Source organism: Anser brachyrhynchus (assembly GCF_964034855.1).
Source record: "Anser brachyrhynchus genome assembly, chromosome: 18".
Lineage (NCBI taxonomy): Eukaryota > Metazoa > Chordata > Aves > Anseriformes > Anatidae > Anser > Anser brachyrhynchus.
The window spans coordinates 8,371,856-8,385,145 of NC_137711.1; the positions used below are offsets into that span (position 1 = coordinate 8,371,856).

Consider the following 13,290-nt stretch of genomic DNA (forward strand, 5'->3'; position numbering starts at 1 on the left):
CTGTGATGCTATTTGCCATCCTCCAGCCACCCCACATGCAGCCGGTGCTCGGTGCTACTCCACCCCAGCTCCTGCCATCCCACCGGGTCTCTCTCCGCTCTCCTGGATGTGATTTCGGCTGGTGTTTAGGAAAACACCATAATAAGCACCGCTGAACAGGCAAATAGAAACTTGAGGACCCCAGTGGTATTTTTAGTCCCCTATCGGTGACTAGCTCAAAATCCTCCACAGGACTGTGAAATAAAATTAATCTGCATCTGCCATGCATCATTTTTACAAAGCTCGCCTCCTCCTGCAACCGGAGGGATGCTTTAAGAGGCAGCTCCTTTCAGTTTGAGGGAGAGCCAAGTACCTGGCAGGCATCCGCAGCCACAGCTCCAGCCGCCAGCAGCAGGAAATCACCAGAGATGGGTGTGAGGGGGTGGCAGAAGGGAGAAAAATTGGTGTTGTCACCCAGTGAGTTAGGAGAAAGTCCCCTGTGCTCGCAGCAGGCTTGGGTCCCGCATCCAGTAGCCAGAGGCTGCCCGTGCAGGGAATGCACTGGTTGTACTGGTTTGCTCGCTGGGCAGAACTGCTGGGGGACCTGGGGGTCCCAAATTAGGGGGGAGCTGCCATGGAAAGCCCCGGGAACTGCCCAGCACCGAGGATGGGGAGGGAAAAACCTCATTGCCATGGAAACCGATGAGCCAGTTGAGCTGCCATGGAAACGAGTTGGGGACTCAGGGACCATCCTGCTGGGGCTGGACCTGTACGGTGGGGATGGTGCTGGTCCATAGGGACGGATGGGACAGAGGGGTGCTGCAGAGCGGGGCTGAGCCCCCGCTGCATCCGCCAAAATGGGATACTTGGGGCTGGGGGGGGCGCAAAGTGGAGTAAGGCAGACCCCAAACTGGGGGCTGAGCATCCCAAACTGGAGCAGCGTGGGCTGGAGGTGGAAAGGTCTGCTGGATACTCCAGGGCCACGCGGCTTGCTGATGCTGAGGACTGCAAATTGTGCAGAAAGGTGAGCCTTGAAGTGGCCGAGGGTGGAAACGCAGCTGCCTCCGGGGAGAAATTACACGGAGACAGGGAGGGAAGAGCAGGACCAGGCAGGGGCCAGCGGGGCCGGCAGGAGGGGCCGGGGGTGCCCTTGGCTTGGCCGCGGTGCCGCGACGTGGATCGCACTGAACAGCTCTTCCTCCCCACCCAGAGCCAATAAAGCACCTCCTGTTTGGGTTCTGTGGTTGTTTGGCTTCCCAAAATAGTCACAAAAGGGCTCGGGGAAAACAAGGGAGGTCAAATCCTCTCCTTTGCAAGGGGAGGTGTCCTCAGCGGGACGCCCTGGGGACACCCCGGGATGCCTCGGTGCGCTCCCAGGTGGGTGCACAGGGCTCTGCCCGCTGCCATGCCAACATCTCCAGCTGCGGGTTGTCTGCAGGGAGCTTCCCTGGGGACAGGGAACACTGGGGATGGGACATCCCCATCGGCCTGTCCTCCCACCGCCGCCTCTGCAGGGCTGGGGGTGCTCTGGCTCCAAATCCTGAGCCTGAACGTCTCTGTTATGGGATAAATTAATGGGGCAGGGATAGGAGCACGCAGCTCCAAGGGGGGAAGGAAGGAGGATTTCTCATAGCTACGGCCCTAAAAGCACCTTTCTGCCCTCGCTGCCTGTTCCCAGGGCTCCCAGCATGGGGTGGCTGAGCCCAGGCACGGTGCAGGTGGGTGGGAGCAGCTGGAGCCTATAAAGGGCTGCTGGGGGGACTGGGGCTGTGCTGCTGCAGGTGGGGGATCTGGGGGAGCCCCAAAGCCTGGCTGCGAGAGGAGGAATGGTGTGGGGTCACCACGGCTGCCTCGGTGAGTTGGCCCTGCAGGGATATGGGTGGTGGTTTGGGGTCCCGCATCCTGGGGTCTGGACCCTTCTGGATCCCAGGCACAGCTCAGGACCAGCCCCAAGCTGAGCTGGGCTTACAGCTGGGACCCCAGCTTTTTGGGGGCTGTTCCTCCTGTGTCTGCTGGTCCCCAAAACCTGCCCCATGGAGCACCAATGCCACCCACTGCCGGGCTCCGGCACGAGAAAAGGAGCTCCCTTCCCTCCTCCGTGGGGCTGAGCGCAGCTCTCGCACTAACAGCAACCTCAGGATGCCCTTTAATTTTTAATGATTCAATAAAACGGTAATTACAAACACTGCAGTTTGAGTTTTTAAGTAGAAAGTATTAACTTCCCAGGGTTTAATTATTCAACAGAAATTAATGAAAGCGGGGCTGGATCCTGCTGGATCCTGCTTTTCCTTCGCAGGGCCAGCATCGCTCTCTTAGCGGGGACCAGGTAGGGACACGGGGGGATCCAGGCTGGGACAGCGATGTGTTGGTGTTCCTTAGGGTGTACTTGGGGAAACCGAGGCACGGTGAAGTTGGGCAGTGTTTTGGGGCTTGTAGGGGCAGCTGGAACGGGGATTTCTCCTGGCTGTAACGTGCTGTCCTTAAAGCCCTCATGCTGCAGGGGCGCTGGTCTATGTGCAGGTCTCAGGGCAGCATGTGGGCTCGCTTTTACTTCTGCTTTCTTGTAAAGCGGGTAGAGAGGAAGAGAAGTGAGTGCAAAACCCCGGCCCTGTGTCCGTCCCCTGACCTGCAGCCCATCGGTCACCTCTCAGTGCAAACAGCCCCATTAAGGGCGTGGGGGAAATATTTCCAGCAGCACCTTTCATAATGGCTCTTGCTCTGCTCGCTGCAGGACTTCCAGCAGAGGAGGTGCAGGCACCTGGGTGCTGCAGGGGCTGAGCACCCTCCGGGGAGCCAGTGACCGCCCTGATCCAAGCCAAAGCTGTAGGAGGTGAGTGGGGAAACTGAGGCACAGCACCTGGGGGACGGCTGTGCCCTGGTCTGCAGGGGAACCTGCCAACCCCACGGCTTTGCTTTATGGGGCTTTCACCAGCCTTAACTGAAATCCCTGGGGAGGCTTTGGTCTAGTTTTTAATTGGTCTTACGCTTTTAATTGCTTTTAACTTGGTTTGGCTTTGGTGCAGCATGGTGTGGTTCAAAAGCAGCTGTGCGGGGGAATGGGGCTGTTAAGGTCAGGAGTGCTTTCAGGACTATTTAAATGCAGCAAAACAGTCAGAGTATTGCCAAAAAGCGTGGATTTGGGCTGGCTGCTGCTCAACCTGGCATCGTCTCCCTGTCTGAACAGGATCTGAGCTGGGAAGGTCCAGTCCCTGCACCGTGATGTCTATGGGGTGGGAAAGCCTTGATGGGGTCAAGGTGGGACAAGGGGGTTGGGGAGATGGTGGGGAACCACTCTGTTAGGTCATCCGGGTAAGGGGCAGAGACATCTCGCACCTCATCTCTCTGCCCGGCCCCACAAAGCCCCTTTCTACCATGGACAGTGGCCCTATAAAGCATCCCCTCCTGAGCAGCGCCTGGCGGTGCAGGTGGATGTCCCCATGGAGCCAGCCTGCAGCGACTGGCACCTGTGGGGTCTCGGGGAACCAGGTTTGCTGGAAAAGCAAGTTGTTGCTGTTATTAATAGTTAATAACGTCATTAATAAGCAAACCTGTCGGCTCGATTGCCTGCAGCGAGGTGGTAGGAAAATAGCACTGGTCAGGGCTCCCTGCAGGACGGGAATATTTGCTCCTGGGGCTCGCTGGGCAAGGGGGTGGTGCTGAGCCCTGTAGGGACTGGTGCTCTGCTGATGAGGTGCCTGGGGAGAGAGCAGGGCCTCATCTGCAAGGGAAATGAAATTATCACCGGCTCCGTCTGCCGTCATCCTGCTCCGCAGAGCCCTAGGAGCTGTGTGGGGAGGGTCCCACAGGGTGTGGGTGCCCACGGAGCACCCATGGGACTGCTGTGCTCCTGGTGCAAGCGGGGTTGTTGCGGTCCCCAGAGGGGCTTTGGGCCATCCCCTGCCTGTGGGGTGGGCTTGTACCCCCCAGGCACCCATCACAGCCTTGCCTTGTGCTGTTTTGGCTGCGCTTTGGAGAAATCACGGCAATGGAGCTTGGTGAATCTCTCCTGAAAGAGGAGTGGTGGGGAGAGGGAGGAGATGGTGCTGAATCCTGGTGACACCAGTACTCTGACACGTCACTGCTGCCACCCAGACCCACGTCCCCAGATGTGTCCCCACTTATGGGACAGCAGTTCTGGTCCACCCCCTTCATGCTCCATTGTAACACAAATATTTTCTCATTCCCGTTTATTACGCAGGACATCAGCAATTCCCTGGATGGGAAAGATTCTCCGCGGAGTTCTGTCTGCTGGGCTGGAAATCCCTCTTTTTTTGGCTTAAATTAGGAGCATTGTGAGACAGGGGATGACTTAAGGGATACAGTTAATCAGTTCTGACAGTGCTGGCCTGGGTGAGACCTTACCGGCTGCGTGGGGGCGAGTGCACGGAGCTCTGTCACGAACCATTTGGGGCGTCTTGTTTGGGTCTTACCTTGGATTTCTCTTCAGTAGATCATAAAGACAAAAAGTCATTCCAGAGCACTTTATTCCAAAAAAAAAAAAAAAAAAAAAGCCACAGGTTTGAAGTTGTCAAAACAATTTTCCACTGTTCCAAAATAATCTCTCAGAAGTGACCCAGATTTTACGAGGCGCTCCAGCTTTCAAAGGGCAGGTTGTCTGAGTAGAAGACGGGCCTGCAAAATCTTTTAGGCTTACGAATCCCGTGCCTTACCCCATTCCTGCAGGGTCTGTTGAAGCCTCCCAACACATCTGTGCTGCCGTGGCACAAATCCCTGAGCTGGAGGAAATGGGAACAGTTCGACGGGGGATGCTGCTGTTCCCTTCTTTGTTTAATTAGTTGGTGGGGTGCTGGGGGCTGCATATCCAGCGAGAGCGGTGGCATGGTCCTGTTTGCCTGGTGCTGTGCTCCTGATGGTCTGCTGGTGGTCCTGTGCCACCCCAGCTCAGCTTGCTGCGTTTGTCCCCACTTTCTGAGACCTTCCAGGAGTTGTTAATGATGGTGAATTAATGCTGCTGAGTTCTTGTGGCTGCCTGAGGTGGGGGGAGCTCCGTGAGCAAGTCTAAAAGCTCTGGCACTTGGTAATGGGGCAGGTGAGCGCTCAGACGTGTACATCCCCATGGGACCTGCACCAGGAGCCAGGCTGTGCCGAGCAGAGGGGAGCAGGGTGAGATGGGTCTCCTCGTGCTTGCAGAGCACTCCACTTCTTTTCTTGCTCATATTCTGGAGCTGAGCCATTCATGATCTGTTAATAGGATATTTAAAAAAAAAAAAAGACTTGATTCATATCTAGCTTATCTTAAATTTCATTTGACCTGATTAAAGTGCTGCTCGTGCTGCCTGCCTGGCACGTGGTTTATTCATTTCCCTGTGTTCTGCTGGGGCACGGCGTTGCCTTCGCTTTCCGTGGAGGGACAGCAAGCTGCCCCCCGTGGGATGTTACTGGGGGGCAGCACCCAGCCCCTACCTGCATAGGGCTCAGGCCCCGCTCTTATTTTCTTTAGATCCTGCTCTGAGCCCTGTTTTGGTTCCTAGTGATCCGTGTGTTACACGGCAGGCGGGGAGCGAGGGGGAGTGGGGCCGGAGGGGGCTGAGCACAGCCGAAGCTGCCCAGCAGCAGCTTCCCTGGGGGGTTTGAGCTTGCCCTGCTTCTGCAACCCGCTGGGCACGTGGAGCCATGCAGGGAGCCTCAGGGGGATGCCAACAGCTCTGTGCTGAGGGGTGAATGCCATGAAATCTTTTTTTCTGGGACCCTCTTGACCCTCCTCCTCTGTGGCTCTCGGGGTAAGACCCGGCGCGATGCAGCAATGTCAGCGCAGCCGTGAGCCTGCTCAAGGGGAGCCTGGTAGCACTCAGCTTCTGGCCCCACAGAGCCCAGGAGAGAGTGAGAGAGTGACAGGCAAAGCTCTTGGCACAGGGGCTGTTTCCCCAAACCCACAGCTTGTCCAGAGCCTGTGCAGCAGGCAGAGCAGTCCCGGAGCAGCATCCTCCAGCCCCATGCAGGCAGGTAGGGAATATTCGCATTTTCCTTGAAGATGCCAGGAAAAGGAGGCTCAGGTGACCCCGCAGTGCATGTGAGGTGTATTTTGTGATGTGCAGAGTACATGTGCAGGTGTCTGGCAGCCTGGGGCCTGCCCCGTGTGAAGCCTGGCTCAGGAAATCTGCTCCACGCCTGCAGCTTTCCGCAGCAGCCAGCGTGCTCCTGGCCGCGCTGCTGCCGCTCGCGGTCCCCGTCTCAACAATTTCACGTGGATGCTGACTTATTTTTTGCCACTGAAGCATGACGTGGGAAAATGCTTGCCGCTTCCTTAGGTGGGTGATTTATGGCAAAACAAAACGGGTCTGTAAGAGGCAGTGGTCCCTTGCCGCCTGTCACGGTGCTGACAAGCGGGGCTCTGTTCTGAGGGGCAGCCTGCGTGAAGCGAGCAGGTAAGGATGCTCCACAAAGCCAGCAGAAGGAAACATTTTCCCTTTGTGTTCTCCTTCCACAGCCTTCTCAAAGCTTTGCAACCTGTCTGTCTGCCTAATGTAGCCCAGGAGGTGCCAGGCACCTGTCCAAGGCTGGGCCAGCTCTCAGCACATCCCACGCGGCTGCCTTGGCGTAGGTGGCAAGCGGCCACTAAAACCAAAGAGAAGGAGCATTTTCTTGGTGCTGTTTTACTCCAGCACTGTGGTGTAACGTGCTGTCATGCCAGCCTGTGCTGCTGTAGAAAGACCCGGAGCTTTTCCTATGAGATGCCCTGGGAGGTGGGAGCACAGGGAAGGGCCCCGAAAGCCCGATGGGTGCCAAGAATGAATCAGATGGATTCCTGATCCTGTTTCCAAGTGGCTTCTCTGGGGTTTGTGCTGCTTCTGCAGAAACATTTGCACACACTGAGAGCCCCTACGAGGGGTGTTAGGCATGCCTGGAGCAGAACTGGGTGTTGCAGGTGTCTTTGAGAGTGTGGTGGCTTAAACGACGAGCTCCCTCGTTGCAGAAATGCACGCTGTACTTGACCCTTTAATTAAGCAACACAACTTGACCTGGGAGCATTAAGCCCGTGGGGGGATGGTGGGGGAAAAAGCACAGCTGTAGGAATGGGTTAAATGAGCACAGAGAAGATGTTGGGTGCATCTTGCAGGCTGCATCACCGCCGTGCCCCACTGGGGAGCTGAGCTCTGGTTGTGCTCCCCAGGCAGGAGATGGAGCCTGCAAACAGCGAGGGCTTGTGCTCCTCTGCCAAAAAAAATCCCATGGGGATACGACCAGGGGAGGTTGCTCCAGGCTGCCCATGAACGCAGCCGTTACCTCCCGAAAACAGGGAGGTGAAGGAGGAGAGAAACAAGCCGGATGAAAGTGAGGACTTTGCCAGCGCTGCCTTCTATTTATGATTTCACAAGGTCAACAATAATCCCCACAGCTACAAGCACATAAAAATTGATTCTTTCTTGAAGAGATTGATGGATTCTTGGTCAGGGCATTTTCTCTGATCTTGCTGCCCTCTGGACATTGCTGAAATTTATGAAGATGCTGCGCGTTCCCCTGCAGAGGACTAAATAGCTTCTCGAAAAGAGAGCAAATGCTTTCAGTTCAGACCTCGGGTCCCAGGCTGCTGCTGTAAATAAGAGCAAGGCTTCCTCCCGATGCAGCGAGTGAGCTGCGGGGCTTTTGTATCAAAAGTGAGCAGTTTTTGCTTTTCAGCCTGCTTGGCATGGGCCAGAGGTTGTGCCCCTGCTCCATCTCTCCCCTGGGGCACGAGGTGATGCCTGGGGTCCCCTGATCCCAGCAGGGGATGTCACCTCCTGACTGCTCCACGCTGCAGCCGTGCTGATGAGCTGCATGGATCCATCAGGCCAAATTCTCCTTTGGTTTGTCCTGCCCAGGTGCTTTCATGGGAGGGAAGCAGGGATGAACGTTTCTGGAACCTCGGGCTGCTCACCAGCGCTTCGCAAACAGCATCATCCCGTGGGCCCCCGTGTCAGCTGGAAGCCTCCTTCAATCTGTATTTTAAAAATAACCAGCTTTAAAGCCGCAGTGTCTGAGACAGCTTTTTTTTTCCACAAGTGGCAGGAAGCTACCAAACAAAGCCCACTTATTTTTCACAGCTCCATCCCTGCAGCTATTAAATCCTCGGCGCTATTGACTCCTGGAGAAGTTTGCGGGGCTGGTGGGGCTACGCGCAAGCAGCGCTCGCAAGCCATAATATCCCAGTGAGTAGCGTGTGCCCTTTGTGTCTCCCTCCTGGTTAAAAAGCAGCTTAGGTGTGCTCAAAAGGCATTTCTTTGAGTTCAGCGGCATATCTTCATCACAGAGAGCGTGTTACGTGAAATGCTGCTGTACAAAGGGCAATGCAGAAGCGGCAGGTTTGGGAGGTGAGGGGAGGGATGGGCTGATGGAGAAGTGCCAGGAGAATCGATGCAGGGCTTTTTTTAACAGCTATGCATGTGTGTTGAACAAAGCTCTTTAAAAGACTTGCAGAAAGCAGTGGGTTCCCTCTTGTAATGTGCTGGGCTTTATCACAAGACGAGGATGTATGGAATTGCCGACGGCTGGGCTCAGAGAGCGCTCGGAGTTCATCCTCGCGGCGTTTCTCCGAATTGCAGCGCGAGGGTTCGACTCCTTGAACAGGCGAAGCTGTTGCTGGTGTCACTCACAGCCCGGGGAAGGTCCTGCACACCCATCCCTGCTGCCCAACTGTGCAGGGTTCCCTAAATCTCTGTGTCTGCGCTGCCTCCAGGCACCCCCTGCATTGCTACCGGAGAGATGCGTCCCACCTGCCCGGCAATGGGCTCAGCAGGCTGGTGGCAGGTGGGAAGAGGAGCCCGCCTTCAGTGCAGAAAGGAGGGGAGCAGCATGAGAGGAGTGAGATGAGAAACCAGGGAGCCTGGGCACAGGCGGCTGTGGTCTTTGTGTTTGGAAGTTGGGGTGGAAAACGTTTGTGCTGCCTTGATGTAGGTGCTGGAGCGGTGCCGCTCGGCACAGGGCACCACGATGTCCCCGGCAGGCTGTCCAGCAGCAAGGGTCCTTTATTGTCTCTAGGGATCCCACACACAGGTGAAGGGGAGGCAGCTCTCTCTATCCCTTCCTTGACCGGAATTTCAGCCACTTTGAAGCAGCACTGAGCTTTCTCCAGAAGGTCCTCAGAGCAGCACTCGCTCTGCAGCTGGCACGTGTACAGTTCCTCCAAGGACGGTGCCTTCACTCGTTTTCAAGCTCTGCAGGGCTGCAGAGCATGGAGCTGTCCCCATGGGTGCCGTGCTGCCCTGGGCACGGTGCTCAGCCTGCCCCGGAGCCCGGCTGGACCAGCGGACGAGCTCCTTCCCAGCTGCCTTCATCCCCTGGTAGCCTCCCCGCTGTGCCTCTGCTCGTACAAAAAAAAAAAAAAATCCTGCACAGATTCTTCAGAATAAAGCCACTTCCCAGAGGGAGTTTGATCAATGTCACGCCCAGGCTGGTGATGTCTGCTCCGGATCCCCGTGCGTCCCAGCACCCAAAATCCCACATTCTCATCTGCCGTCTGGGAGAAGCTCTTGCAGTAGTAGGCAGAGGTGGCGAAAGCGGCTCCGCGCTCCCTGCCAGCCTTCAAACTGGCTCTTGGTCGCCGTTTAACCTCCTCCTCCTCCTTCCTACGAGCGAGTAAACAGAAAAGCTATTTTCTCCTTCACCTCCAGCCCTGGCTCCCTGCGCTGCAGCTGCCAGATGGCAGCGAGTGGAGGCTTCTGTGCCCGTCTCTCCTGCCAGCGCATCACGACCACTTGGCTGCGTACGGAGGAGATGCTACTTCCATCCGTCTTGAGTGCTTTGTACCGTCTGCAGCAGGAGCCCACGGCTCGAGATGCTGCCTGAGCAGGCTGTGTCCTTTGTCATCAGAAAATTTAAAAAAAAAATAAAAAAAATTGCCAAATCAAAGGCAACAGGGGTGTGTAAATGTGCTGCCCCCGTGCCATGCAGCCAGGGTGCCGCTCTGCAGCAGGGCTCTTTTTACCTTCCCCTTCACTTTTTCATGTCCTTTGGCCGGTGTTGAGAGCAGCCTGGCAGTTCTGAGCACTGGTTTTTCAGCTGGCTTTTCTTTTCAACAGCCAGAGCCCGGCTTGTGCTCTGCAAGCAGCAGAGGGGCTGGTTCCTGCGCCGTGGAGGGGAAGAAGGACACATCCGTGCTGACTTCCCAGCTTTAAGGAAAGCCAGGGATGCTACGGGAGATACTTGTGGCTTTACACATGGTGCTGGCTGGGACAACCCAAAAGGGGGTCAAAGCCACGTCCTAGGGTCTGCTCTGTATTGGTTTTGCAATTCCAGGAGCTGCACCAACGCTTCCTCCTTGCAGCCCCCGTCGGGGCCCAGCACAGAGAGGCAGAGCTGGGTTTCAGCACCGCCGATCCCCTGAGGTTTGTTTCCCATTGCTCGATGCAGAGGGAGAGGCCAGAGGGGGCCTGGGGGGGACCCGTCATGGGTGGGAAAACAAAACCGTGCTGGTGTCACCAGCAAAAGCTGAATCCACTGTGCTGATTTCCCAGGTGAGATCTCTGCCAACATTTAAGAAGGATAAACGAGATGACCTGGATAATTACGGGCCTGTCAGCTCTGCTTCGATCCCGCGCAGACTGATCGAGTGGCTGACGTGGGAATTGATTAATAAAGAATTAAAAGAGAATAACATCAGTAAATGAAAGTAACGGCGCTAATGCCTATCAACAGGCGTATAGGCAGTCGATTTTGCAAAAGCAGCTCTTTGTTACAAAGCTGGATGGTTTGGAGGGAACGGGTATTTGTGTACCTGTGGTTTTGGCCATGTCCCACCGCCCGTGGGCCTCTGTTGGCTCGGTCCAAGCCCAAAGTGGAGAGCAGCACCAGGAAAACCAGGTGCTGTGTGTCCGGGTATCAGCAAACAGCAGGCAGGTGGGTCTCTGCCCCATCCATCCCATCATTGCATGGCCCCCGGCTCCTTCTGGGCTCCTCCCAGGCGGCGAGGGGTGTCAGCATCCGTGCAGGATCCGTCCCCGAGCTGGCTGCGGTGCTCGCCTCTTTTTTCCAGTTGCCATAGGAACAGACGGAGGCCTCTAAAGCATCGCGGTGGGGTGCACGTCTAGGTCATGCTGTGGAGCAGGCAACCATTTTATAGTGATAATAAATTCAGGGAATTGGGAATTTGGCCGAAGTAGCACGCAAAAAAAGGACTTGAAAAGGCAGAATGGAGATAAATGAACAAAAATAATTTTATGACAAATGGCCATACTCTGCACCAGACCTAAATGAAATCCTTCTCCGGAGTTCAGGCAAGAGGGTACGGGAACACAGATTGTAAGGAATGATCTGTCCTCGCAGCATGAGGATAGAAAGGCAAAGGCAGCACCTTAAAGTGTTTAGGGACTATTGGATTTCAAAAACCTTCATTATCTCCAGTCCCCACGATGCCTGAATGCGCATTGCTGCTGGCCAAAGATTTGCCATCCCTCCGTTTGCATGACAGGAGCGGGAGAGGCACCAAATCCTCGGAGAGGAGAGCTGGCCGAGCAGAGCTGGCCCTTTGAAGGTCACTGAAAATCTGCTGGCAATGTGCGGACACAGAGGAGCTACTGGGGTGGAGCAGCCACGGGGAGCTCTGCGGATCCACGCCGGCATGGAGACCCTGAAGATCCCCTACAGCAGCACAGGGCTGGGGGGCTGGGCATTTCCCCTGGATTTTGGGGAGCTTCTGGGTGGGCTGGTGTCGGCAGAAGGCTGATTTCAGGAGCACTCGTCCCTGTGCTTGTGTTCTCCTGCAGCGTGGCATGAAGATCTGCTGCTCCAGCTGCTGAGGACACCAAGCCTGCTCAGGATCCCCTCCCCAACATGGGTGAATTTATTTAATTTACTCCACGACCTATGCACCATGCAACATCTTTCCTGCCCCTTTTCCTATGTCTGGTAAAAGAAAAACAAACTCATGGCCAAAACACTCTTTGCCAAGAGCCCAGAGCCCGTCCCCACGGCGTCTGCCCACCGGTGCCACGCGTGGAGTTCCTCCAAGAGTTTGCCACCAGGAAAACGCGTGGGAGCTGGTGGCGGGTCCCGAGCTGGCATCCCTCGCTGCAGTGTCCTCGTGTGCCCTAATGTTTTTCTGGAGGGTGAAAAGTGGGTGAAACCAGACATATTGGGCAATCTGTGTGTACTCCCAGCCCTGGGAGTGCTAACGAAGGCGGCCAGGCTGTGGATGCGTACGGGCTAGCTGCTGGCACGGCGCAGCGAGCTTAACGAAGCCTGCGCGGACGTCTCCCTCCTGAACCCCTGCTCTGTCCTTCCCCTAATTGCGCCGGGGTTTGAAACGCGACTTAAATCACCGTGTCCAGTTGGCTTCGAGAAGCAGAATTTGTCATGCTGATTTAATCACCTCATTATGTCAAACAAGTTAGGGTTATTTTGAGGCTGGCTAATAGGTGCCAATTTATACCCCTTGGCAGCGCGGGGCTGTGCTCAGCCCTACCACTTGTTTATTGGCGAGACAAAGAAAGCCTGGAGCTGGCTGCTTTCTAGGGTAGACAGAGCTCGCCCGGGACCCGGGGCATCTGTTGCTGGTGCTTTGCAACCCCTCTTCTTGCCACGGCTTTTTTTTTTTTTTTTTTTCCAATCGCTCCTTGTTTGGTTTAATGAGGCGGCGGTAGGATCTCGGAAATTACGGAGCTGGGACGTGGCCAGAGCTGGAGACAGGCACAGAAACAAGGCAGCAGGCAGCTACCCTGGGGGCTCGGAGCAGCTCCTCTCCCTGAGGGCATGAAGATGATGGGGAGAGGGGATGAAGGCCAGCGGCATTTGATGAGGAGTAAGAAGGAGCTGGCCTGCAGGAGGCTGGGGTTGTCTCCTTGCTGCTGGTTTGTGCCATGCCCCTTAGGCTGTGCCAGCTTCTAAAGCTCTGGGCTCACAGAAAAGCAGGATTTCACCCCGGCGTCCTCGGTTTTGCCCATTTCCCCCCCCCTTAGGCACCTTTCTGCAGCCTGCTGAGGTTTTTGAGCCTGCTGAAGTTTGAGCCTGCTCCTTTTCCATTGCCTCCCTGCTTCCTCCCAGCCGGCTCAGCGTTGGGTATTTTGCTCCACCGACAAACTGGGGAGGGCAAACGAGGCAAGCCCCCGGGTGGGCTGCTTCCCTCCCCAGCCCCGCTGCAGCCCTGGGGAGGTCACAAACAGCCGAGACTTGTCGGGGCGATAAATCTTGAGTTAATCCCTCCCCTGGGGCTTCCCTCTGTGGGAGCTGCAGACCCTCGAGCGTCATCCTGCTCCATCCAAAATGACATTTGCTGGAGGCGGCTCAAGAGCTGGAGGAAGAGCCTGAGGCTGCTGGTGCTGAGGGCTGGCTCCTGGCACAGCATCCACAGCCTGAGCTGATCCTTTTTTTTTTCCTGCC

General features: G+C 56.0%; 1 long non-coding RNA gene across 3 annotated transcripts; it reads left to right on the top strand.

Moving 5' to 3' along the window:
* Nucleotides 1-735: 735 nt before the first annotated feature.
* Nucleotides 736-10,692, top strand: LOC308179866. 3 transcript variants are annotated; one of them, XR_013940645.1, is made up of 5 exons: nucleotides 736-1,833; nucleotides 2,276-2,305; nucleotides 2,711-2,809; nucleotides 6,428-10,301; nucleotides 10,431-10,692. It is a non-coding gene; the product is annotated as an uncharacterized lncRNA (long non-coding RNA). The 3 variants fall into 3 exon arrangements; XR_013940646.1 differs by lacking the exon at nucleotides 10,431-10,692 and having other exon boundaries at nucleotides 737-1,833; nucleotides 6,428-7,595; nucleotides 7,800-10,289; XR_013940647.1 differs by lacking the exons at nucleotides 2,276-2,305; nucleotides 10,431-10,692 and having other exon boundaries at nucleotides 743-1,833; nucleotides 6,428-10,289.
* Nucleotides 10,693-13,290: the final 2,598 nt, after the last annotated feature.